General features: G+C 41.6%; 1 long non-coding RNA gene across 1 annotated transcript in view; it reads left to right on the top strand.

Annotated features, from left to right (window-relative positions):
• The window catches only part of LOC136318622 (uncharacterized), a 30,948-nt gene extending 6,278 nt beyond the window's left edge, over positions 1-24,670 (top strand). The window contains exons 2-3 of the long non-coding RNA XR_010728101.1: positions 23,392-23,508; positions 24,621-24,670. This is a non-coding gene — a long non-coding RNA (uncharacterized lncRNA). The remainder of the gene's footprint in view (positions 1-23,391; positions 23,509-24,620) is intronic.
• The last annotated feature ends 282 nt before the right edge of the window (positions 24,671-24,952 follow it).

A 24,952-nucleotide genomic window follows, 5' to 3' on the forward strand; every position in this document is an offset into this window, starting at 1 on the left:
GAAAAGAAACAACATATTGCCCTCACTTTTGACCGTCCGCATTCCACACTGTCACATTAAAAAAAAAAAAAAAATCCCATTGAGGAAGGGAGAGAGACGAGAGGGAGAGAGAGAAGCATCAACTCATTTTACTTGGTTGTTCCATTTTTAGTAGTGTGCACATTGATTGCTTCTCCTATGTGCCCTGACCAGGAGTTGAACCTTCAACTTCTGGTGTGCTGGATGGACTCTTTATCCAGCCTGGGCCCACACTGCCACATTTCAATGAGTTTGCTAAGTATCCCCCACCCTACTATGCATACACAAGAACAGTCTGAAGGATTTGGAATGCCTGGACTGGGTTCATCTCTGCTTACGATGTGGCCGGACTTGATGGACTCAGGAGGGCAGCCATTTAGATAGAGCTGGGTTAAGATCACCATCACCAGCTGAGTACTTGTGAAAGTTACTGAAACTCTGAAAAACTCAACTTTGTCTTCAAGATAAAAATAACAACAGCTCCCACTGAAGATGAGGTAAGGCATGCAATGACTTAGCCCACTGGAGGAAGCACTTGATAAATGGCTGTTATCTATATTGACATAGAGTCAGCTTTTTTCTTTTTTCTTTCTTTCTTTCTTTTTTTTTTGCTTCTAATAAATTGACGAGTTCTAGACTTAGTGTCCATAATTGATGTGAGTTAAGAAAATATAGCCATCTTTGTTCTTGTAGGATCAGTAAGATGGGCAGTAAGAGCAGCCCTTTGCCAAGGAGTCTGACCTTAAGCAAGATTCTTGCCACCTTGAAGTAAATGGGAATCATTTTGTCCTAGACCTAGGCCCTGAAACTGGAAACATGTGCCTTTGTTTCAAAATCAAGCTTAGATTCTTTTAGTATAGAAGGCTATAGGTTAACTTCTGTTTGAAAAGTTTATGATTGTTCCTCACAGTCACGTTTCAAGTTTGCAGCCTAATCCAGAATAAAGACTCCTGGGCTAGGTATAAAAACACCTGGGCTCACTCAAATCCCGTCTCTGCCAGTGATCGTTGTTTTGGGGAAATAAGCTGCCAATTTTTCAGTTCCCTTATCTATAAAATGAAGATGGTAATAAAAGTGAAATAAAGCATACAGAGATTGAAAACTGTCCAGGGCTAGATAGTACAGAGAACCATATGGATCATCTGTAACATGGGGACTAACCACGGAAAGGGACGCTACTGGGAATGCTGGGGTCTATTGTTTGCTCTCGGGTGTCTATTTGTAAAATGAACATAGTATCTTTCTCTTAGGGCTGTTGTGAGACTTAAAGGAGATACATGCAAACTTTTGGGACAGTATTTGGCATAGAGTGTATACTATCCAGGTGTTGCTGTTACTGTTATGTTACTGTTATCCTTCTCTGGCCATCTTCCTGAGCCCAAAGCTGAGCCTTATGTTGCACACTCATAGTGTTTTCACTCTGGAACTACAAAAGAGTAGGAAGAACAGGGCTTAGGTAGGGATCAGATGACTGGGCTTTAAGGTCTCCTCTGCTGCTTGTTTTCAGTGTGACTTTGGGTGACTTCAGTATTTTCTCTGAGCTTTAATTTTCCTAACTGAAATGGAGCTAATGATACTTTCATCTCAGTGAGCTATTTGGAGAACAAATTAGCACAATACATGTAAAGTGCCTACACAGTGCCCAGATATAGTCAGAAATCAACAAATGGCAGTTATTAAATGTTCCATTTGTCTGTCTAGAGAATATTAACTGACTTCAAAAACACAGATCAGCCACTAAGAACCTGAATGTGAACATACACGAAAACAAATTCCCATATTCTTTTAAACTCACTGGTACCACTTGCTTACATTATAATCTTTGCCATCCAGTCTCTGACAATGAGTGTCCTTTTTGACTATGAGCCCTTTAGAATACACTTATTTCCACTGACTTTCTTTGCAAAATAGCCAGCATATATCAAGGACTTTGGTAATTCCATGTTTTTCAAAATAAGCAGGAAACTGTTTTCAGCCAATGGAGAGAAAAAACAGTTTGACTCTCTTCCTGGAGTTGCCACATAACATTTATTAATAGCTTTGTAAACAGACTTGAACATAGTATCAACTAGCTGCTCAAGATATTACAAAAGTTTATGAGAAGTTGCTTAGGAAAAACAAGATAGAGTCATTAGAAATCTGATACTGGTCAATAGTGCATTTATTCCAAGTCTCCATAAATCACAAACAAATGAAACTTCTATTGTGATCACTGTTCCAGATCTAAAGAGTCCCCCCTCCCCTTGGGTAGAAATTAAATACATTTAAGAAATCCCAAGATTTTTTTTTTTTTTGTACAATACAGAGCCTAGTTACAAAATTTCCCATGAGATAATATATATCACACTTTAATCAACCGATGTGACACACGATAAATAAGAAACACATAACTTTGATTCACTATTTAGGGCACATGTTTATCTTTAATTATCCCCAACCTGGGGATGGAATAACTGTTGTTGTCTTATGTTTATTATTTATTTCTAGAGTGACACCACATTCTGATTTTGTCCAAGGCAGTCTCAGTTTAATGTGTTGTCCCAGCTTAATTATTAATTGCTCTTCTTTTACTCCCAACAGGGTCCTGGTACTTTTGATGTTAGATGATAAGGACTCCACTTACTTAAAATTTTATTATATTAAAACAACAGATTTAAGAAAGGCATTATAGCAAAGGTAGAAGACAAGAGTTAAGTGCAGCCAGTGAGAAGGGGAAAGGATTGAGTTATTATTATTAGAAATGAAAGGATGAGGATAACTGAACATAAAGTTGAAAACTTAGTTCTCAGCTGCCTGATGGCCAAGTCTAAAAAGGTAAATAAAAGTAGTTATAGGCCTGGCCTGTGGTGGTGCAGTGGACAGAGCATCAACATGGAATGCTGAGGTTGCTGGTTCAAAACCCTGTGCTTGCCTGGTCAAGGCACATATGGGAGTTGATGCTTCCTGCTCCTCCCCCCTCTTCTCTTTCTCTCCCCTCTCTAAAATGAATAAATAAAACCTTTTAAAAAAAAGTAGTTACATATCTCTCATTATGCAATATAAGAAGACAAAACAGTTTTTCAGAAGAGGCAAAGTTTTTTAGTACTAAGAGGAACCTATCTCACTGGTTTTTCTATAAACATCATTGGATGATGGTTAGTGACTTCAGAAATAATGTTTCAAAAGATGCAGAGATGGAGCAGTTCTTTGACTGAGGGTTTCTCATTCCAACCTAATGGTATAGTATTAAAATTACAATGTGTCACAAGTTTTTTCTAAGAGGAAAGAGGCAATAATAATATCCCTTTCCAGTTTTCTGGGGGTCCAACCTGATTTTAAATGAACCCAATATGTTGATTTTCAGAAACTCCCAACTGATAATTTTGAAAACATTGTATGTATTTATTAATCATCAAATAACTTTGAACATGCACCAAAACGCTGCTAAGAACCTGACCTCTGTTCTCCAGAATCTGTTCTCCGATTTGGGGAGAGCCCTAGGGCATTCATTAGTCCTTAACTGAGGTGACCGCCACCAGGTACATCTAGAAATGCCTAGAGACATTTGTGATTCTCACAACTCCGTAGGGGTGGGAAGGTGGATGCTCTTGGCTTCTGTGAGCATCAACCAGAAATGCTGCTAAACTTTCTTAATGCACAGGGCAGTCCCCCCCACACAAGGAATTATCCAAAAAGGTCAACTGTGTTAAGGTTGAGAAACCCTGCTCTAGGGGTTTACTATCAGTAGAAGAAAAAATTCATGTCTAGCTGGGGAAAAAGAAAAATGCTTCATAGAAGAGAGGATTTTGAGTCAGATTCCCTAACCCCACCCAGTGGAGCTGGAGGCTGCATCTTCCCCAGGCTCAAAAAATGGTGGGAACAGAATCAGGCAGGTGAGGCGAGGCAAGGCATGGGACAGGGAATGCAGTCCACAAAGGGAACTGTGTGTGAACTAACCCGGCTAGAAAAGAGGGGAAATCCATGTGGAGCAGGAGAACAAAAGCAGAGAAGACATGCAAATTTAGGGCAAGCAGTTTCTGCTCTGATGTGATGCTCCAAGGCCCTTAAATACAGCTTGTGTTTCTTTTTAACCACACAAATCAAAAGGCAACATAAACTTTTATGTTCACAAAGATCATCCCTTGAATGCGGGCTTGTGGGGTATAGACGGACAGGCACATATTTTGCCTCCTCTCCCCCGCATCATTTTTCACCACTTACATAGTAGAGATTCCTTGGAACTCAGTTTTATATCACATTAAATTTAAAAAATGTGTGTGCATACGTAAAAATACAACCTATCAAGGCACAGAAAATTCTGAACCGCTTCTGTAATTAATAGGACATTGTAGGAATCACTATTAAGAAATATTATTCTGACCTAGTTCACCGTGTCATACTGCAGATTGTCCTTTTCGTGAATCATGGGATGGTTTGTGAGAAAGGACTACAAAGCTGGGTCCCTCGACATTAGCCATCTCACCCCTCAAAGTTCAGCCAGAAGTGGGACGGAATCCTTCTCACCATGTTGACATGTTTACTTCTGGTGTAGGAAAATATTGCTGCTGCCTGATTTGGTTTCCCAGTCCGTACGCACTGCGCTCCGTTGCCTGAAGACATATATTTTATTCTTTCCTTTGATGATTCACAAATAAATTAGCACGATCCACTCAGATCTGCCAACATATATGTGTTACTGGAGAAATCTGAGAGGTTGAAAAATGATTGTAATTTATTGGATCCCAATACTTTTTCTTTAAAGGACCAAATAAATAGCATCAGCTAGTTTATATACCTGACATATTTATTGCAGCATTCCCACTGAGCACTTCCCATTGTCATGCGTTCTCACACGTTGTTTTCACAAATTGTGTTTTGAAAGAAATTCAGGCCAGAGAAACAAGATGTTATCTTTTGGAAAGGATGAGGCCACTCTAATGGAAGAGGATAATCCATTCAGAGGTTTGGAAAGCCAATGTCCTCCGGTGGGTGTGATAAATCCAGATGATCTGAATCCAGGATTTTGCACTGGAACCTTGAAGTTAGTAAGAACGATTTAGTTGTGTTCCAAATAAACACAATGTATCATTATTACTATTGGGTAAGCATGAACATCTGTTAGGTCAGTTTTGCCCTGTTTTCTGAAGGCAACAGGACTCACTGAGCACGGTTCTAAATAAGCCTATTTCAAATGGATGGATCTAAAATGGGCGGGGAGAGGAGGAATGCCGAAGCTGCTCCTTGATCATCTCTGTGTTTGAAAACTAGATTTAAAAAAGAAAAAAAAATCCACCTGCTCATCTCAGATGGGTCACATACATGGAGAGCCCCAGGGAGATTGCAGTTCCCTTCTGAATTTCATCAACAGAACCATTTTCAAAAGATTTTTTAAAATTTAATTGTATGTTATGTTATTTTATTTGAGAGCAGCAGGGAGAGAGAGACAGGAACCTCGACCTGCTCCTTTATGTGCCCCGATTGGGGATCAAACCTGCAACCTTCAACGCTCCAGAACAATGCTGCAGCTAATCAAGCTATCCAGCCAGGGCTTAATTTTTATTGATTTTTTTTTTCTAAGAGACAGAAGACGGGAGAGAGAGGGGAGGAGGAGAGGAAGCATTCCTTTGTTGTTCCACTCTGTCATTAGTTGCTTCCCCTGTGTGCCATGACTGGGGATCAAATCTGCAACCTTGTCATTTTTGGGCGACGCTTTTAACTGACTGAGCTAACTGGCCAGGGCCAAAAGATGAGAATATTTGAGACAGCTGGTCTTCTTCATTTTTAAAGAAATGTTGTACATGCTCTAAGTAATTATTTGGGGCAAGAGGAATCTAAATATCATCAGGAAGTTATTCATCACCCCTTCTTCCTAACTCAATATAGTGCCTCCCCAGGTGTTCCTCAGTTTACACACGATCTATAAGATAATTTCTCCAGGTTGAATGAGTAGTTTGCAGCAGGTTATAGTTGCAAGGGATATACTTGTCCCATCCCTCATTTTCCAGATAAATTATTAGATGAGATAGCCATGATCACACGGCTAGTTAGCGGCAGAACTTTCTCTAAGGCCAGCCGTGTGGGAGGCGAGAGCCTGTGACAGCGTTCTTTCATGTGTACTTACGGAGTAGCCATTACAGGTCCAGTAAGCAAAGAGAAGATACGGAATCCGTGTTCTCAACTTGCTCACGGGCTGGCTTTGCTGTAAGACTTGGTCACAATCGAAGAAGGATGTGGAAGTTCTGCTATAAAAAGTATCCTTGTAACAACCCTCACTTAAACCAGGTCCGAAATTTGCTTCAGTTCCTCTCAGTGGTAGTCAGGGAGGACAAGGCATTAAGGTTCATGGGAAAGGCCTGGGGGGGGGGGGGTTGTAATTAGCTAATCACAATATGGTTAAAATTAGGAAAACATCATTGTACGTTACAGAGGCCCGGACATGTAGAGATAACTAGCATGCTGACAGCATCTTTTTTGCTGGAGTTGGTCAGGGATACCTCAGTGGAGGTGTAGCACCAAGGAGACCCCAAGGGGGAGCTCTTCTGGTTTGGAAATGAACTGAAGTTACTGGCTGAGGGAACCCAAAAGCACAAGCCTTCAGAGCTGCATTTTAGTAGCATAATCAAAGGCAGATAACCAGAGAGCCACAAAGAAACCATGAATGCTCTCCACCCTGTATTTCTGTTGCTTATTTAATGCTGATGAAATACTCACATCATTTAGGACAGGGTGGGGGTGTGTAATGGTGGGGAGGGGAGGGGGGAGTGTTACACAACATGCAGGCATCACAGACATTTACCAAACAAGCTCCAAGACGTAAAACAAAAACGATTTCCTCCTACTTTGACTCTCAAAGGACCCGAGAAGCATTTCAAATGTGTCCAGTAAGACATTAAAAATAATTATCCCAGAGAGTAATCACTCCCTTGGTTGTTTTCATGTATTTTTGTCTACAAACAAGAGAAGTTTTCTAAACTGCCAGGTTGGCTTACTTTGAAAGGTCCCTAGAACAAAAGTACTTAGGGTGACCCCAGGATACCTGGCAACAGTAACCAAGGATGTGGATGAGGCTGAGAAAGATAAAAACAGATGATGCGTTTTTTTATGTCAGACCTAAAATATCGTATAATTAAAACAGAATGAAATGATGAAGTTTAGAAACAAAGACATAATCCCATCAGGAAAATTAGTGAGCCTATTTAAGAGAATGTTCAAGAAGATTTTACAGCATACAATAAAATTACTCTTATGTTCCCCAGATGGCCCGGTGGGGTGACTTTTTTATGTAATTAGAATTAGCTTTCCTTCTCCTTTTCTCCTTGTTCCCTCCTCCTCTTTCTCTTCATAATAATAGTTATTATTATTAACCATCCTTACTAAGTACCTAGGCTCTCTCATACATTCTCGTTACTTCTCATAACAACTATTTTGATTAGAGGTTATTATCACCATCTTTTTTTTTAAATTTTATTGTGTTTACATAGGTTCTAGTGTCACCCCTAATGCCTCTCCCCTCCCCCCTACTCCCCTCAGCTGACCAGGCATCTCCCTTGCCCCTTTCCCGACATTGCCCTCCCTCCTTCCCTTCAGGTTTATCCCTTTCCCTCTCTCCTCTCTTCCTCTGGTCCCTTTGATCCCTCCTCTGTCTCAATTCCGTTCCTCAGTTCACATTGTTTCTTGGATTCCTCAAATGAGTGAGGTCATATGATATTTTTCTCTCTCTGCCTGGCTTATTTCACTTAACATAATAGTTTCCAGGTCCATCCATGTTGTCGCAAAAGGTAGTATTTCCTTCTTTTTCATGGCCCCATAGTGTTCCATAGTATATATATGTACCACAGTTTTTTGTTTTTTTTTGTTTTTTTTTTTTTTTTTGGTACCACAGCTTTTTAATCCACTCGTCCACTGATGGACACTTGGGCTGTTTCCAGATCTTCGCTATTGTGAACAATGCTGCCATAAACATGGGGGTGCATTTCTTTTTTTTTGAGTCAGTTCTATGGTGCTCTTGGGGTATATTCCTAAAAGTGGGATGGCTGGGGCAAAAGGCAGTTCCATTTCTAATTTTTTGAGGAATCTCCATACTGTTTTCCACAGTGGCCGCACCAGTCTGCATTCCCATTTCTGGGATGAGGAAATGGGAGCTGGGACGTCTGGAGGCCCACTGTTTACCATCTAGAATGTAGTGTCACCAGAGCAATAGTTATTCTTTTGGATGGTAGAGCATCAGAATTCTGGAAGGCAGTTCAGTGGATAAACGTTTAAGATCCACTTGGCATAGCTTGTCCTCAGAATCAAACAACTGTCATGCTCAATCATGACAAGACTCACAGACCAAAGTAAAATTAAATTGCTTTTGCCACAGAATCTGCTTTTACCAGTATTTACTAAAGTCTGACCCACTCACTTCTTGTGCATATCAAATTCTGGCATACCCTGATTCATACAATGACTGGGTCCCTGAAATTAATTTCTTTTTTTGCTAAATATAGTGAATAATAGTGTTGATATACTGTGGGGGAGTTACAAAAAGAATCTGCTATTTCAAGGAATCCCAAGGGTTTTACCCCCTTCTGATCCATTCCTCTTCTCTCTCCCTCTCTCTCTCTCTCTCTCTGAACCTGAATTTTCATATGCCAGGATGGGTGGAGGTACAATGTTCAAGCTCACCAGTATCATATCTAAATAAAGCCAGAGGCAGCTCAACTGAAGGGTCCGCTTAGGTTTAAACTTAGGTTTAAAACAAAGTGGCTTTCAAAAGAATCTCAGAACTAGGCCATTTCTGATTATCACAGAAGGTTATATGTATGTAGAGATGTTTTCATGTGCATATACTACATGTGCGTGCACACACACACGTGCACATGCACTTACACATTTCTGACATGACTGAGCTGGCCCTTCTCACTTGTACCTTTTTGCACAAAAGCAGTTTGTTTCTACATCTCCTGTCCCATCCATCCCTCCAATCACACAACAATCCTGACATCTTCACTTGATCTTAGCCAAAAGGCTGAGAAGCGATCAATCCTGAAGTCTTGAGCTAAAGCAATATTGCATACAAAAAAAGGAGATGATTTCACAGGGGCACATCGGCAGCTTCTAGTTATATTTAAAGAACTTGGCCTGACCGGTGGTGGCGCAGTGGATAACGCGTTGACCTAGAATCCTGAGGTTGCTGATTCAATACCTGGGCTTGCCTGGTCAAGGCTCCTATGGGAGTGGATGCTTTCTGCCCGCTCCATCTCTCTCTCTCTCTCTCTCTCTCTCTCTCTCTCTCTCTCTCTCTCTCTCTCTTTCTCCTCACTTATAAATAGACAGATAGATAGATAGATAAAATTAAAAAGAAAAGAACTCCAAGGTGGACTTCCTGGAGCTTCCCGTGCGTTGGCAGCAGAGAGGGGTTAAATATCCCAGGCTGGGAGTCATGTCCTCAAAGGCTGAAATAGCAAATAGCTCTGCCTGGCCGGGTGCCTTAGGAAGACAGCCACGGAGCTTCAATCAGGTATTTAAGATCACAGCTTTTCTCAGAAATGCATCTTGGTTCCAGCTTCCCCTTTATCTCTGGCAAAGAGCATCATGACCATGAACTAGGGGTGTGGGTAGAACCTGGAGCCAGCTGCCAGAGAGCGCCCCACCCTGCCCGTCAGGACCCAACCCCCAGAGCAGGAGAAGCCCTCGCAACCCAAGCCATGTTTCAGGGGCCGGCACCAAGCTACCTCACCTGGGTCCGTTTTCCTTTGCGCCCCTTCAGGATTCACAAGTGAGGTTGTGAGGCTGATGAGGGTGGCATCCCAGCCTTTTGTGTCATTTGGCCACTTTGAAGCACAAGGAAAATGATAAAAATAATAACCACCTTCTATTTAGTGCTTGTTAAATGACTGGTGCTGCCGTATTTCCTTGGATTATTTCATTTGATCCTCACAGAAACTCTGGGAGAAAAGTCATACAAACATCCCCATTTTGTATGTGAGACACAGAGAGCTGGCCGTTTGTCCAAAGTTTCACAGCTAGAAAACCACAGAGCGGGGATTTGCCCGTGGGTTGACGTGATTCTAAAGCCTTTGGTCATAACTGTACTGCCTTCAAGGAGCAGTGACATTATCTATTGATCACCCAGGCGTCTTGTGTTGGTCAGGGTCCTGCCGGAAACAGATGACACACTCAGATGGGGTAATTTAGGAATATTTAATGAAGTGTCTCTTTTAAAAGGTATGGGTAAGGTTAAGGGAAACCTACAAGGGGCGGTAAAGGCCCCTAACCCTAGACGGTGCAGGGAGCCCGTTATCATCCATGGCGTGGGGAGAGGGAGCAAGGGGAGAGCGTGGTGCCTGAAACCCAGACAGAGGAACCGAAGCTGTTGCCGACCACCTTACCGGAATAGTGACCTGTAGGGAAGTCATCTTAAGCTGACTTGGCAGGGAAAGAGCCAGGGAACAAAATAGCCTGACCTCATTCTTTCTCCCTTCAAGCTCTACCAGTGTTGCCCATTGGCCAGATCTTACCACAAGTGGGAGGCAAGGGAGCCCAATGCTGCAATTCATAGAGGTCAGCCTGCTGGGACCCAGACTGGGGAGAAGAAAGGTAGCGATGGACTTAAAGGGGGCTTGGATGTCTGAAGATGACTTTATTCCTGTCTTTTCTTGACTGATTTTTGGCTGACTATATTATTATAGACTAGAAATTATTTTCCTTTGGAACTTTGAAGACATTTCCCTTTGCCTTTAGTTTCTAGCATTGCTTTTGAGAAATACAAATTTATTTGATTCTCGAGGCCATATATGAAATTAGCTTTTCCTCTCTGGAAGTTGATAGGATCTTCTTGTCAGGAGTCTCCTAAACTGCCCAGTTCAATTCCCAATAATCCTTGTTTAAAAGAACCAATCTATTAAACAAGTTGCCCCTACAACTATTTTATAACGGAAATTTATAGAAATAGAAAATGGAATTGCTTATCAATTTTTGGAAAAAATCACTTTTCCCTTATGTGGCATTTTAGAGCCCACACTAATATAAGTTCTATTGAATTTGAAGTTCTATTTTAAAATATATTTTCTGGGCAAATTACATTAGAGATGGGAAGAAAAAAATTCATGATAGTGAGAACATCCAAAATTATAGTATTTCTACTCAACATCTAAAAATTTCTTTCTCTGGCTGGGTAGCTCAGTTGATTATTACATTGTTCTAATATGCCAAGGTTGTGTGTTCAATTCCCAGTCAGAGCACATACAAGGGTCAACCAGTGACTGCATAAAGAAGTGAGACAACAGATGGATGCTCCCCCCTTTATTTCTACTCTTTAAAAAAATCAATAAAAAAATTTAAAATAAATGACAAATAAAAATGTCTCAGTTATACTATCTTTACATTAAAATGGTGTTGACTACTATAGACCTAGGTTAGCACTAAAGAGCGTATGTATCAATATTTTCTATACTAGCTTGGGACCACAGACTCTTCAGAAAGTAGACTTACCAGGCATTTCTCTGAGAAAAGTATGTTTTATTCTTAATGAGCTTATTATTTTACATGAAGATATTATCAGTGGAGAAGAGACTTCCCTTTTGTAGAAACCACCATCCAATGAGTGGTGGCCCTGGCACTGAACAGCTGGTGACAAATTCCTTTGTGGGTTGTACTCTCCTGAGGGAGTCAGGGTTGGCATGGAAGGATTTTCACAGTCGGTTGAACACCAGAGATGAGACTGGCTCTTGGCCACAAACTAGACTGCACAGTCAATAAGATCTGCTTCCATCAGCTGACTTACGATGTTTTGACAATTGAAATGAAACTGCCAGAGGGAGGAGCAAGAACAATGGTATTTTGGCAAATAGAGTAAAGATAGAGCTTGCCTGACAATTCAGGTCAGAAGGAAAATGGAGGCATAGGAAGAGTGATGTTGGCAGACCCCTTGCCCAGAAGCAAGCTCTCCATGGGAGGTTTCCACTGACGCAGGGAACTGGCTCACAGTGGCCATTTGGATTTGGCAATTTTGTTGGATATTTTCTGGCAAAGGGGCACTTTTTCTAGGACTTCAAATACAATGAGTGTAAAAAATACACAATTAACCCAGATAGCTATAGTATCCTTGCGACCAAAGGGAAGACAAGAGAGAGCTTATGAGACTCAATGAGAAACGTTGTTACCCTGTTTCCTTGAAGATCAGCTAGGATGGTTCAGATGTAGTATGGCCTGTGGAAGTAGTTAGGCTAAAGAAACCTCTTGTTGCCCTTTCTAGACTTTGCAATCCTCTAAAAACGGAAATTAAGAAGCATTCATTCATGACCTTGAAAACACTGTTTATAAAAGTATATTATAATGTATCAGTAAAACGAGCAGGAAGAGGGTTTATGTGAAAGTTCATGTGAGCAATGCAGCTATTAGCACGCATGCCATTCCCTACCTTGACCCCAGCAGGAATGTGTAAATTGTAACATATGGAATGTAAGCGTCCGTTGAGATGTTTCATCAATCTGCCCGGCAATGAGCATCACAGGGCCCTGTGTGTGAACAGGCAGAAGAAAGGGAGAGACTGAATGTTGCACCTAACTTCAGGCTATTAATCAGCCCGGAATGACAATCAAAAATTTCCAGACAGCATTCCTTAATAATATTTGTTATTTTCTGACAAGATTACACTTTTTCATGGGACAAAAATAACTATAATCACAATTTGGATAAATGCTATAAAGGAATATAATAGCTTACACTAATAGTATAGGCTCTCTTCCAACTTTCTACATAGATGATCTCATTTAATCCTCAGAATAGTCCTCTGCTATAGATGCTATTGTTATCCCCATTTTAAAGATGAAGAAACAGAAGCTTGAATGTCTACATGTCTTATCCAAGGTCACACAGCTAATGAGTGGTGGATTTACACTACAGTGTCAAGCAGCATGAGGCCAAGCCCCAAGTTCCTGACCCTGTGCTATTTTGTATTAATTGAGTGAGGAAGGGGCACTGATTTAGATTTGCAGGTTAAAAAAAAATGTCTTTCAGGATATATATATATATATATATATATATGATATGATCTTAAGCTGAGCTTAAAAGGAATTAACTGGGCAAAAGAAGGAGTATTCCACAATTAAGGAACTAGCATGTCCAAAGGCCCTGAAGCAGAAGGAGCTGGCCTTGGAGACGGGTGTGACTGTAGTGTGGGGGTGAGAGGCAAGGATGGAGAGGTAGGCAAGGTCAATGCAACTGGGACCTTGTAAGAATCGTGAACTAAATCCCAAGCAGAATGGGAGCTCCTGAAAGCCTGACTTTATCTGGGACTGTGGTGCTGCTCCAGCACCACTGCTCCATCCCAGCAGGGAGAGCTGCTCTCCACGGAAGACCGAGGCTGCTGCTGAGCTAACAAGCCACCCCTTCTTCTCACCGTCTTCTGAAGGAGTAAGTGGGTTCTGCGTACTTCTGTTTATATCAGACCTCTGTCCTCTGGTGCAGTTATAAGATGGCAATGTCAAGAAAAGACTGGTGCTATAAATGTTTGTGTCCTCAAAGTTCAAATGTTGAAGCTCTGATCCTCAGTGTGATGATATTAGGGGATGGGGCGTTCGAGATATAATTAGGTAACCAGGGCAGAGCTCCCGTGAATGGGATCAGTGCCCTCATAAGAGGCCAGAGAACTAGCTTGCTGCCCTTTTGCCATGTGAGCAGACAATGAGAGTTCAGCAGTTTGCAAACCTGGAAGAGGGCTGTGCCGAGAACCAGGCATGCTGGCATCCTGATATCAGACATCCAGGTCTCAGAACTGGAAGAAATAAAGTTCTGTTGTTTTTAAGACACCTACTCTATGGTGATTTGTTATAGCAGTCCAAACTGATTTAAACAGCTGGTAATTCCGAAAATTCATTCAGCACTGAGATCTGCTTAATTATCCTCAGTTACCACCATTCGTTTTGGCATTGCCACCCTATGAGACCCCATTAAGATTAAGAAATGAGCTTTTCGGAAGCTGGAGAGGTCCCAGCCATGTCAAGGATGTAGGACCTTGTCTTCCTAGCCCTTCAACTCTCTTCTGAAGGCCCTCAATTAAATGGTTTGATCCCCCCCAAAAAAGATAAAAAATCACTCCTCCACCCACCAATTTTCACGTTTAAAATGGCAGCATTTCCTAACTCTTAAGATAGATGCTGCAGCTCTGGCTGGGTAACTCAGTTGGTTAGAACGCTGTCCTAATAATGCCAAGGTTGTGAGTTTGATCCCTGGTCAGAGCACATACAAGAATCAGCCAATAAATGCATAAATAAGTGGAACAACAAATCCATGTCTCTCTCTCCCTCCCCCTTCCTAAAATCAATAAATAAAAAATTTTAAAGATAGATACCTTATTATTCTGTGCCTTTTAAAATTTAGTTCTTTCAGTTATTCATTCATCAAATATTTGCATAGCTGTTATATGGCAAACATGAGAAATACAAAAGCAAATAAGACTGAAGTGTCCGTGCTCACAGGACTAAAGTCTGGCTCCAGGGGAGCACACTCCCACCGCACAATGCCATCATCCCCTCTGGGAGGCAGAACAACGGCATCCCAAAGGTGTCCATGTCCTAATCCCTGGAACCTGTGCGTATGTTACCTTACACGGGAAAAGAGCCCTTGCAAGGATGAGCAAGTTATGGGTTTTCAGAGGGGGAGAGCATCCTGGATGATCCTGGTGGGCTCAATGGAATCAGAGTTCTTTTAAATGTGAATGAGGGAAGCAGAAGGGTCAGAATCAGAGAAAGAGACGTAGGGACAGAAGCAGAGTGAGTGATGTGATTCCTTGGCGGGGGCCTCAAGCCAATGCAATGCAGGCAGCCTCTGGGAGCCAGAAGAGGCAAGGTCAGGATCCTCACCAGAGCCTCCAAAAGGGAATGCAGCCGTGCCAGCACCTTGACTTTAGCCTAATGAGACCCATCTGGGGCTCTGATCTCCATAGCTAGAAGATAATAACTTTGTGCCATTTGAAGCCCCTAGTTTTGTGATAATTTGTTACACCAGCAACAAGAAACAAGTACATTCTCCGCTCCAGCCAGGACCTGGCCCACCCAAAATAGACGTCTTTATCCCTCAGTTTCCCACTGAGCCCAGAGGTGGCCTCACAGTCTTCCTCAACCAGCAGTCCAAGAGGCTCCCCTCCATCCGTGAGGTGCAGCTCGTTGGCCATCCCTTGGAGTCTGTACAACAATTTATACCACTAGCATTGTGACTCCTTTGGCATCACCATATACAAATACTAATTACATAGGTATTACTTGATAATTTTTTTAGATTTGTGTTTCTAAATTGATTCCACTAATTGCTGTGCATCCTTGAGCAAATTACATATATCTCTGTGCTTCAATTTCTTCATCTGTAAAACAAGAGTAAGCATAATAATATCTACCCTTTAGGGTTGTGAAGATGAAGTGACTTAGACATTAAAGCATTAACAATAGTGCCTGGCACATAGGAAGTACTCAAAACAAATTTAATCAACAGCGATGATGGCTGTTATTATTCCCTATGGAGTTTAACATGAGGCTTGACAGTCCTTTGTGGTCATTGTGCTTACAGTGTGGGACATACACTAGACACAGTCAAGAGTGAGTGCAAGTTGACAGGAGCTAATTGGGGGAAGATTGAATTAGGGCGCAGTTGCTGGAAATGGAAAGAGTGGGTGGACTGGAGAGATATCGCAGAGGTTAAGTCAACAAGGTCTGTTGATGAGTTGCATATGGGGGGGTGAGGACGTGCCAAGGGTGACAGAGTCAGGGGCCGCATAATGACATGCTATTCCAGCATGAATCAATTCCCCATCTTGCTTTTCTGCTCTCCCTGCCTCCCATCTTTTCCTACCGTGGTACCTGTTTCCTTTCTTCCCTGTTAAAGAAACATCAGAAAAATAAAAACCAGGAGCAAAAGAAGGCTCTAGGTATAGGAGTCTGAACTATGTGGCAGCATGTAGCAAAAAAAGGGAGATTTCTATATGAACTGGTTTTTTGGTACCAGTATGTGAAGACCGTGTCGTAATTGGATAGAAAAAGGAGGGTATTAAGACAAGCGATGAAGAAAAAAGTAAACAGGATTAAAATGTCTCAACTGATATTTTTAAAGAAATAAATAAAAGTGAAGCACAAGCAAATGGGTTTGTAAATTTAATGCCTGTAATGAAATTGGGCAGGGGGTGTGGCAGGAGGCAGAGACTAGAGGAACCAGACCCATGGCGGCTGTGCAGGGTGTGGGATGGGACCAGGGACGGAGTGATGGGGGGAAGGAAAGGTTTCTGGGGATGGGAGTCGGGAGAGATGGCTTCCAGCCCCGGCTTTGCCACCGGTGAGCATCTGAGCATCGAGCGGACCGCACAGGGAGTCCATGAGACCGTGTTCACGAGCTCTGTGAAGCAGGCAGAAAGAGGGGTACAGTCCTCAGGAGAAGGCCATCTTGCTGGCACGTGAGATGCCTGTAGTAGGCCACCAGCCCACAGCTTCAGGGTGGCTACCTGGAGCCGCCTGCTCCCAAAAGCACCCTCACGGCCTTCTGCATTTGTGCTCCCAAAGTGACTCTTCTTAAAGGTGGGATGTTTCCGAACTGGCTCGCCAGAAATTGTTGAACGGGGGAGCTTATCTCTGCGTGAAACGAAACACTTATTTTTCCCCCTACTACTCGGGTCTGCGACTTGGCTGCTGAGCAGAAGGGAGGCAGGAAAGGCACACTTTGAAATTGTAGCAAGCATTTGAGCAGACTGAATTCAATTTTGGATACAAATGTCAAGGACCGGCTCCCTTGGCTTCTGCTCCTTGTTTACTGAGGCGCGATGTGACGCTCCATTGAAAGGCAGGCTGATAATGATGCAGTAGGGAGCGAGGGGCGGCCGGCCGACTGAGCAGCGGCAGGGTGACCTTCCCCAGGAGCCTTGGGGAGACTGCCTGGAAAGCCTCGGCCAGGCTCCTGCGTGCGCGTGCGCGTGCGCGTTAGGACCAAGGCAAGAATCCGAGAGCTGCTCTCTTTCCGTCGTAGCCACAGACATGCTTGATCTTCCTGGTTCATAAAATAAAGAGTCTGGAATAATTGATCTTTAATCTTTTCTCCCAGATGTTTTATGACTCTGGCATTTAACTATAGATGCTGAAGAGGAATGCCAGCAAAGAGTGTAGGATGAAATTTGGGACAACCATTTGGGAGGCTAGTTGGTTATTAGTTTTCAAATGTCTTAATAGGCATACCCATTAGAGATGTCAATTCTTAGGATGTATCCTATGAACATACTAGCACAGTTATGCAAACATGGATGTTTATAATTGCAAAACATAAAAAACAATGCATATGTTCATTATTAAGAAAGTAGTTAAATAAACCGACTATATAACCATTATAAAGAATGCAGATCCATATATAATGAAAAGGGAAAATCACCAAAATAATTTTAAGTGAAAAACATTAGATTGTTGAGTAAAAGATATAGCATGATCACATTTTCTTCAGAAATGAAATCCAGATATGTAAAACATATATTTGTTCAATTATATATTTATAAGTCCATGCACAGAGAAAAGGTCAAGAAGGGTCCACACCAAATTTATAATAGCAGTTCCCTCCAGAGCTGCACAACCCGATATGGTGGTCACTAGCCACATGCGACCACTGAGTACTTGAAATATGGCTGATACAACTGAGCAACTGGATTTTTAAAATTGATTTAACTTTAACGACTTTATATTTAATTTAAAAATGAGTATTTCATTCAATTATTGGAAAACGTGTAAATATGTTTGCAACAACTTGGCTATACATATCTACTTTTTCAATGTGTGTTTTATGAAATCTAACTATAGATCCAAGTATTTTCAATGAAAATTTAGTAAGCAAATCGAGCTGTGTTATAAGGGTAAAATACACACCGGATTCAAAAGACATAGTACAAAAAATAATTTTTAAAATCTCAATAATTTTATATTTCATGAATAATTTGATAATGTTGCTTACATGTTGAAGTAAATACCATTTTGGATACATTAGGTTAAATAAAATACAGAACTAAAATTAATTTCACCTGTTCTTTTCTCCTTTTTTATTTTAATGTGGCTATCTAGAAATGTTGAATTATCGATGTGGCTAACATATTTTTATGGACTGTGCTGCTTTTGGGAATGGGATTAGAGGAGTGGGTTAGACTTTAACATTTTACTTTATATATTTTTGTATTTGATTTTGTTATTTGTAAGCTTGAGTTACCTTGATAACTTACAGAGAATAGTTTTAAATATTAAAATAAAGAGTTAATTCCCTGGCTATATTTTGATACATAAAGAAAATTATTGAGAAGACACCTCCTCTAATGTATCTCTTCGGGGATGACGTGTCACGGTCTGAAATAAATTTTTTGCCATCAGGTTATTATAAATTGGAACTCTCACCATCGCGTCTCTGTGATTTACCAGTATCTTCTCATCACCTGACCCTTTTCTGGATTACTGCTAGCCTCAGCAAGGATACTTCTGCCTAAAAACCATCCCAGCTGTGTTGGAAAATGATTGTTTCTCAGCGAGTAGGAGTTAAGCCCAGGAGAGTTAGAAAAAAGAGAGAACTGACCCTTAAAGAAATCTCTCTTCTCTCCAGTTCCCTCCTTCTTCCATATCAAGATTCCCCAAAGCTTTGGGGATCTATAGTTCTAGGCTGAACTTCCTACCTCACTAAATGACAAGGCCAGGATGTTAATGTTCCCCACACAGACACGTCTGTATTATACATAAAGATGTCTGTGTTACACATAAACACGTTATAGCTGTAACAATATCGCTTTCAAAGGAGCACTAATCCGCTGAAGTCATCGAGTCAGAAAACATTTGCTCCTCCATGTCTTGTGTCTGAGCTGTGTGTGAGAGACAGAAAGTAGGAAGGAGGGAGGGAAAGGAAGGTCAGAGGGAAGGAAAGGGGGGGGAGAGATTTTAAAACTGCTCCTCTAACTTATTATTTATTATGGTGTCACTCTCATACACAATTTTGTTTAAAAAGTTAATTATATATCACTTCTTGGCCTTTTGTCTAAGATTAAGTGTTAGTATCTCTTCCTATCAGTTTAAAAAGTTGATTATAATCTATTTGCACAAACTTACAGATGTATAGATAACTCAGATCAACATTTGGTTATGAAATCATTGGGTTTGAATGGACCCAGGGTGATTTGGGTAGAGAAAAAATCAGCTGCAATTCTCTTATAGCTCAGGAAATAGCTCATTGGATGCTCCCCTAAAACCCTCCCTACCAATGCCATAGCTTGTATCTCCCTAGATATATACACTGCCTGTTTTTATTTGTCTTCCTTGCTAAGCACCTCTGTCCTTAGCACCTAGCACAGGGTCTGGCAAATTATAAGCTCTTAATAAAAGTTTATTGACTAACTGAATAAATGAACAAAGAAATGAACCAACCTACCATTTAAGGATCATTTTCTAAAATATTAATAAAATTTGAGTTTCATCTCAAACAATGGGTTCATAAATAGGCAAATTTATTAAATGCCTATGACAGGCTAAAAACTGGGTAAACAAAGCCAGGTTTTAAATACACACACACACACACACACATATACTTTCAGGGGGTGACAGAGACAGAGAGAGAGTCAGAGAGAGGAACAGATAGGGACAGACAGACAGGAAGGGAGAGAGATGAGAAGCATCAATTCTTCGTTGCATCTCCTTAGTTATTCAGTCATTGCTTTCTCACATGTGCCTTGACCCTGGGGTGCTATAGCAGAGTGAGTGACCCCTTGTTCAAGCCAGTGACTTTAGGCTCAAGCCAGCAAACTTGGGCTTCAAGCCAGTGACCTTTGGGCTCAAGCCAGCAACCATGGGATCATGTCTATGATCCCACACTCAAGCCAGTGACCCCCCACCCTCGCCCAAACCAGCAACCCCACACTCAAGCCAGATGAACCCGCACTCAAGCTGGTGACCTCAGGGTTTTGAACCTGGGTCCTCTACGTCCCAGTTCGATGCTCCACTGCGCCACCGCCTGGCCAGGCGCATATACTTTTGTTGACTGTATTTACTTGTGTAAAGAGGTTCTGGGGATTCACAAGTGAGAGGATTCTTACTTTTCACCTTATATTTCTTGTCCAGTGGTGGGATTCAAATAATTTAACAACCGGTTCTCTGCCTTGATGACTGTGTTAAGTATAAAAAAAGATATACTGAAAGGAAGTTTATTATTTCATGCAATTAATATTTAAATAAGAACAATAAAAGAGGTACACAAAACTAGGTTATAAGAAAGATTTTAAAAATATTAATGAAAAAATATTAAATAATACCTGACAAAAACAATAAAACTGTTATTTAAGATATTTCCATATTGCTTCTTGATTGGCATCCTCACTTGCAATTTTTTTTCACCTAAGAATGGAATGGGCCCTGGCCGGTTGGCTCAGTGGCAGAGTGTCGGCCTGGCGTGCAGGAGTCCCGGGTTCGATTCCCGGCCAGGGCACACAGGAGAAGCGCCCATCTGCTTCTCCACCGCTCCCCCTCTCCTTCCTCTCTGTCTCTCTCTTGCCCTCCCACAGCGAGGCTCCATTGGAGCGGAGATGGCCCAGGCATTGAGGATGGCTCTGTGGCCTCTGCCTCAGGCGCTAGAATGGCTCTGGATGCAACAGAGAGACACCCCAGAGGGGCAGAGCATCATCTCCTGGTGGGCATGCCGGGTGGATCCCGGTCGGGTGTATGTGGGAGTCTGTTTGACTGCCTCCCTGTTTCTAGCTTCAGAAAAATGCAAAAAAAAAAAAAAAGAATGGAATGAACATCACTATGGGTGCTTAGAATATGCTGTTGGGCAGATGAATGTTAAAAAGAGCAAGGAATGTAAATTTGTGATTTCTACATTGGGTGGCTGCCCAGACACCCACCTTAGAGAGAACACTGATTATGAGTGCCATTTTAACAACCGGTTTGCCGAACTCAACAAAAAATTAGGTATTGGTTCTGCAGAACCAGTGAAAACCAGTTGAATCCCACCATTGTTTTTGCCCTTTTGAATATTTTTAATGATGAGGTTTTTATACCTTATAAAACTAGTAAGTAAAATTGTGAACTTCATATACAATTCTGTTCACCTTATGACTATTGCCTGGAATTAGTTTTCATCTTTTTTTCTGATTATTAATGCAATACAAGCCCAATGCCATTCGATTTGGAAAAGTCAGGAAAAAAATTAAATTCGTCATAACGTAATCACCCACAGATTACTACTGATAATCTCTTAGTATATTTCTTTCCAATACCTTTTTTAAAACAAGACTCAATTCTACTTGTTAATTTATAAACAACTTTTTAAACTCAGTACATGGCAATAAGTGTTGAGCTTTTTTATGGATGTATCATAGCTTAAGTTAAACATTTCTGCTGAACATTTAGATTGTAACTTTCACCACATTAAAATATTTTAATCTAAATTTTATGTGCCTCTTGTCATCCAAGGGTTCTACTTAGTTCTTCAATATTCAGCAAACAAAAATAAAAATCTTTGCCATATAATCAAGTACTTCAAACAATGTTCCACTGGGCGCAAACTTAAGGTATGAAAATCTAGACTGACCAAATAAAATTCAACATTGTTTCTTAGTGACTCTAAAAATTTTAAATATACTGCTCACAAAAATTAGAGGATATTTCAAAATGAATATGAAGTGATTAAATATCCCCTAATTTTTGTGAGCAGTGTAGCAAGTTTCACTCTTTCATTCAAAATGCTCCTTCAAAAAGTACCACCTTTTCTCAGCAGGTTTGGAGGTAAAGGGTAGGAAGGGATTCCTCTGAAATGTCTAATGTTTCAAGACTACCTCACATCTGTTGTGTGGAGTTGGCTGGCAGGCAGGTAGAGAGTGGAGGCAGAGGAAGAGGGGAGTATTTCTGGGGTCCACTGCTTTGATCATAACTGTTACCATGTAACCAGGTGAAGGCGGTGGGACAGAGGCAGAGTTCCAGGTGCTCAGGAATCAGGAATGGGTAGGCTGGAAGGATTCCTTCTGTCAGTAGCCCCCACATTCCAGGGCTTGAAAGACAGAACCCAACCCATTACTTTCCAACAAAACAGAACAGCAGCCAGGGCAGGACCATCTTCATGCTAGAGCTTCCTGTCTGTCTCCAAGCCAGCAAATACGCCAAGATTCATCACCCCCTCCAACCCTGACATTCCCTAGTTACAATCCTGTGACTTCCAAAAAGATTATTTTTTTGTTTCTTTTCAGCTATAGCAACCTGCTCTCTTAAATAGGTTCTTTTTCTGGTGGGGCAATTACAGTCTGCGACTAACAGCTGTTCTACTGTTTGGGTCAGTAGCTCTTGTCTTTTCTGACGGGCACCTCCCCCAGCTGGCCTGGCCTGAAGCACACACCTTTCCTTCAGCACTCCCGCGGGTACTGAGTAGCGCTTGCCCATTATAAAAAACGTGATGTTATTATTAATGTTGCATGTCCTGGTATCTAATACCAAACGTATTTCTGGATGTTGCTTTTAACTTTCCCCATTGAATTTTTCTTTATACAAATAGTATACAATAGGCATGTCTTTCTTTTATATTTAAGGGGGAAAATGCCCTTTCAAAAAGTAATTTATTGGCCCTGGGCAGTTGGCTCAGTGATAGAGCATCAGCCCAGTGTGTGGATGTCCTGGGTTCAATTCCCGGTCAGGGCACACAGGAGAAGTGCCCGTCTGCTTCTCCACCCCTCCCCTCTCGCTTCTCTCTCTCTCTCTCTCTCTCTCTCTCTTTCCCTTCTTCAGCCATGGCTGGATTGAAGCAAGTTGGCCCTGGGCACTGGATGGCTCCATGGCCTCCATTTCAGGCACTGAGAATAGCTCGGTTGGAGCAACAGCACAAAACCCCAGATGGCCAACCCCTAGTGGGCTTGCCAGGTGGATCCCAGTCTGGGTGCATGCGAGAGTCTGTCTCTCTGCCTCCCCTCCTCTAACTGAATCAGAGGCAGACGCTCAGAGTTCTAGGGTCCAGTCCAAGATCATATCGCCACTGAGCGGCAGAACCAGAATTCAACACAGACCTCTTCCTCATCCAGGCGCACTAAGAGCATAGACTCTAGAGCCAGACTTCCTGGGTTCAAATCTCTCTCTTTCATAAAGATCAGCAGGTCACCTTCCTGCAGATAAATTTATCCGCAAGCTAATTCAGAGCACTCTAAAGCATGTGGTATTATGAACTAGAACTTCTGAAAATCTGGGGAGGATCAATTCAGCATTGGTTTGGGTACTGAACTGAGTAAAATGCTCAACAAGAACAATCATGCTGACTCAGAATGAGTAGAGAGTGATCTTTCTGATTAGTGTTTCTGCTCAGGTGTGTTGAATGAGTGAGTATATGAAGCATTGAAATGTAATACCAACAATTCTGCTAAATTTAATTCAGTCTTTCTCCCCCTAGAACATCACGGTCATTGGAATGTGTATGGATTACCACTCTGGAGAATTCAGATGGAGAACAATGTGGCAATCTTCCCTTAGGTGTATTTTTGGTAATTCGCAGCCCCTGATGTAGAAGGTGAGGATAACCAAGCTGACTCTTCTCTCTGTATCCCCCCTGTCCTTTTCTCTTTCTGAAAGTAAATCCTTCATATCAGTTAGCTTATATTTCGCTTATCCCTTTCTCATAAAAACATCCTGAGAAGTATACACACACACAACCTAGTTATCTGAGTCTCTGCTTGACTGGAATGTAGCTACCCAGTCCAGAGGCCACCACAGAGAGGATTATGTCTTAAATTTCCCCCTGCATTCACCATTAACAGGACTGAAGACTCGCCATGGGTTCCTTGGTCCTCTTTACTTCATTTAGGACCATGAATACAGAGCCCAACCCATTAACACAACTGGCAAGTTGACAATAACTTAGTAGGGGGTTCGAGGAAAATGAGGTCAAGTTTTAAAAATAATTTTTAAAATTCAGTGACTAGTTATAGTTCATTTACATTTTGAGCAGACAAGAAATAAAACGTGGGAAATATATAGTAACCAGAGAAACATGTTTAGTAAACCAAATAGCAGAAGCTATTAGCAGCACCATTTTTCATCTTCCTTTTCAACTTAAGCTAAATGTTTTTAAATTAAGTCATTTTTAAAGCCACAAATCAAGACTCATCTACATTTCGGTTGGTTCTGCTGACTGATATCTAAAAGGCTTGGTCGTCTTGAGAACAGTGTTCTTTGCTCTTTCTCAAGTACTTTTTTACACCTTGTGCTTGTCAGGAATTATGCCAGCTATCAGGGCTAAGGAATAAGACCCTCCCTCTGTCCCATGGGGACTAACACGGAGGCTACATGCTCAACGTCTTCTCACCCTCACCATCATTTTCCTTCTTACAACACCACCAATCTGAGCTTTCTATACAGATAATCTTCCTTACACTTCATACAGTTTCTAGAGGGTTTCTACACACTTGCTAATGATCCTTACTTCAATCTGCCCAACCTCAAAACATCATGCTGTGTTTGCTTTTCTCCTTCTTCCTCCCCTTCTCCCTCCTCCTCCTCCTCCTCCTCCTCCCCCTCCTTCTCCTCCTCCTCCTCCCCCTCTTCTTCTTCTTCTTCTTATTCTTCTTCTTCTTCTTCTTCTTCCTTTAACTTTTTTCCCCTGGGTTCTTTCTTTGGTTCTAGTATCAATCTGACCCAATGAGAAGCTAAACCAAGAAGGATCTGCTCATCTCTGCCCCCTCACACGGGGCTCACTGGTAAGGGTTTTGTTATGTATCATCTTTTCCAAATTTGTTCTAGCCCATTTATCTCTCGATTGTTTTCATTTCTGTAAATAAACCATGATTATTATCCACTGAAGCATTATTTGTAATAGGTAAGGGAAACCCATCATATTTTTTTTAAATGAGAGGCCTCTAAAAAAGTTGAACTCCAAAAAGCAGAGGTTAGAATGATGGTTGTCGAGACTGGGGTTTGGAGGAGATGGAAAGGTGTTGGTCAAAGGGAACACAGCC

This window comes from Saccopteryx bilineata, chromosome 1 (genome assembly GCF_036850765.1).
Source record: "Saccopteryx bilineata isolate mSacBil1 chromosome 1, mSacBil1_pri_phased_curated, whole genome shotgun sequence".
NCBI lineage: Eukaryota > Metazoa > Chordata > Mammalia > Chiroptera > Emballonuridae > Saccopteryx > Saccopteryx bilineata.